Source organism: Pinus tabuliformis, chromosome J, assembly GCF_031772625.1.
Source record: "Pinus tabuliformis cultivar Carrire ecotype Pingquan chromosome J, CPIR1, whole genome shotgun sequence".
NCBI lineage: Eukaryota > Viridiplantae > Streptophyta > Pinopsida > Pinales > Pinaceae > Pinus > Pinus tabuliformis.
Window position 1 is genome coordinate 148,814,320 of NC_142295.1, and position 3,134 is coordinate 148,817,453.

The 3,134-nt window shown below is 38.2% G+C and overlaps 1 pseudogene; it reads right to left on the bottom strand.

The window, feature by feature from the left end:
• Positions 1–339: 339 nt before the first annotated feature.
• LOC149226072 (lysine-specific demethylase JMJ27 pseudogene) lies at positions 340–2,374 on the bottom strand (annotated as a pseudogene).
• Positions 2,375–3,134: the final 760 nt, after the last annotated feature.

Here is a 3,134-nt window from a genome sequence, read left to right on the forward strand (position 1 = left end):
ACAATATAATGATAGCTGGCCAAACCAAAATTTTGGACTCTACCTACATCATCTCCATGTCTGATTTCTCAATATTTCCATGCATTCTACAGGCGTAAAGCAAGGAACTGTAAATACTTGTGAAAGATAGATTTTCAATAACACCATATGCATCATTCATGCACCCACTTAGACTGTAAAGTTTAACCAAGGGCATATTGCATTGCTCTGGGGAAAATTCCATAATATTGACTTATGCTTGAAAATAATGTCAGTTCTCATCAAGTAAACCTGAATGGCTACAGGCAGAAAAAGCACCAAGAAAGTGACATGATTGGGCTTGATGTGCTATGCTTAACCTTTTCAGAATGAAAAAGCTGAATATTATTATATGAGGGATATAAAGTTCAAAATTTACATCATATACACTCCCATTTGCAGAGAAAACCAGATGAAATCACCATGGGAGAATTCCAGTGAATAGCTAAGGAAAATTTGACTGAAACATAGTGTTCTGGGAGATCTCCAAAACAAAACATGATCACATAGAGAAACAGGAAACATATGGATGTACAGAAACATCATGTACACCATCCATAAACAAGATGATAAAAGAAACAGCCACATAAAGATCAGAGACCCGTCCATGGAAACCTGTGAAGAAAACAGAAATGAAACTAGAAGTCCGGCAAAATAAACTCTTGGATATGATAGCTTACTCCCTCAGATAGAACCTGCAAAAACCAAAAACCAGTAGCATCCTGTAGACCTGTTTTAGACAGTGAATCTGCCAGATAATTTTTGTCTCTGTGAATATGGTGGATAGAACTACCAACCATGGAATCCCAGAAAAAACTGATCCTCCCCATCCAGCCAATCAAATGTGGAACTGTAATATGGATCTTACCAGAGATCAAGAGACTTTGCCCTCAAACTAGATTCAATGTCATTATCATTAAGGCATTCATCAATAGTTTGACTTGAAGAAACTTTTCTGTTGCTTTGAGACACAGAAACATCAAATGATGATGCCTCAATTTTAGTTGTTTTTCCTCTCTCTTCTTCACCAAAGGAATTTCCAATCCTATCTGAGTCTTCATAAAGTTCTTCCGAGTCTAATGCTCTTAATGATCTTTGAATTTTATCTATCTTAAGTTGCTGCCACCCTGGGAACTTGACTTCAGCTGTATGAGTCAATACATTTACCACATCATACATATCACAGTGCAGCTTAGTAACAGAATCACCTCGGCCAAGTTCTTCACTTGTCCCATAAGCAATGTAAGTTCTGGGTCCTATATCAGGCTTTAAGCAATTATCAGGAAGCTTTGCTGCCAGATTAAGAAGGCCCCATTCAGGATGTGTGTACTCATGAAAGGGCAATGCATTAATGAATTCAGCTCTATGGCGTGGTAAACGTTCTTCAAAGAAATTTCGTGGTGGCCAATCCTTCAGCTTCAACATCAAAGGCCAACCATTTTTATGCATTTGACCATCTGCGTAACCTTTGAAAAATTGGTTGACGCTGATTTCAATTTCACACCAATTTAAGCAATCAATGGCCTTTATCTTTGTCTCCTCATTAAACTTGCCATTCATAGTCTCTCGAACAGGCCGCAACATGACCAATGGGTCCCAGCTCAGACTGGAAGTGCCTTCAAGAACATTCTGCACAATGACCGGTTGACCTCTAATCCAGTGTTTCTGGAAATGCTCAAGGCCTTCTTCTTTAGTATCCTGTACAGTTGGACAGTACAAATAATTGTCACTGTTGTCCTTCCTATGAGCTGCTTGGCGTAAATTCCTTTCAGAATATCCATTTTTCCCATAAGAACCAGACTTGAAGCATGAGGTACAGGAGTGAGAAATTTTCAAGCCCTCTGCGACTTTGCAGCTGCTGGCCATTTCCTCTGCCTCTTTGTCAAGTTTTGCAATCATATTCATTCTATAAATGCGTTTTAATTCTAATAAATGACAACCACAGCCACCATATTCGGCATGGAATGCTACCATCACTATTAGCCTTCCAATCTGGTAATCTGTCTGTAGGGTCTACAGTGCTATTGCTAGTAACCTGGGAGTGAAGCTCCCAACCTGATCTTCCGCCCGACACCTTTGTTTGCTTATTTCTTGGTAATCCCTCTCTAGAATAACCTCTATCTGTAGACTGCTGTTGGGCTAATTCTGCTTTACCACCACCTGGTTGACAACCTTCTCGAAGCCCCCGACAACAACTGAGACAAAGATCATATGAACAATATGGGCATTTCCGATGGTAATCAACAATTGATGTCTTGCAGTTGTCACAGAACAGATGCTCATCTGCATTAAGTTTGGCTTTAGGAATCTCCGGCTTTATTGTTGGTTCACCTAATGCCTTATTATTATATTCCATAACAGACATCCAAGAATATATGTGTGACATCAATTTGCTTGATTGCACATCAATTCTATCTTTAGCGGAAGAATGTGCTTTTAGCATTGAGAAGACGTGATCGTTCAATGTTCTCGACTTCTTTGCATTTTCCAGATCCTACCCATAATTCGTTGGTTTTGATGTTTCTCTTGATGTCAAATATGTTATTACTACATTATCCACTTCTACAGCATTAATATTTGTATACACAAAGTCAAATAGGTCAAAGTGAAGTTGTTGACAAAGCAAGTATATTATTGTACAACCTCCCCAAGCTACTAAATCACCAAATTGTTGTTGATTTCCTATTAAATCTTCAATCATCTCTCCACAAAATACAAATTGAAGGCTGCTATAAATCCAATAGAAATCTCTTGAGGAAGTAATGTCGATGAAACCTTTCTTTAGAGTTGGATCCCATTTATCACGCACCATGTCCAAGGCTACACTCATGAAAGCAAGAGTGTAGTCTAAAACACTTCCTATCTGTATATTGCTGATATAGAATGAATAAGTTGCTTCAACTTGCTTGGACATGGTATGAATGATGATGGCTAGAAGCAAAGTGGATGTGACAAAACTTCATTTGTTGCAGCATTAAAAATAGTTACAATAGAATTTTTACCACCTTCTAGAATTATTTTCTATTTTCATATGGAGCATATAGATTAAGGATACGAAATCTTGTCAAATAACCCCGACAATATCCCGATAAAATGATGCCAACGAAGGATTTGTA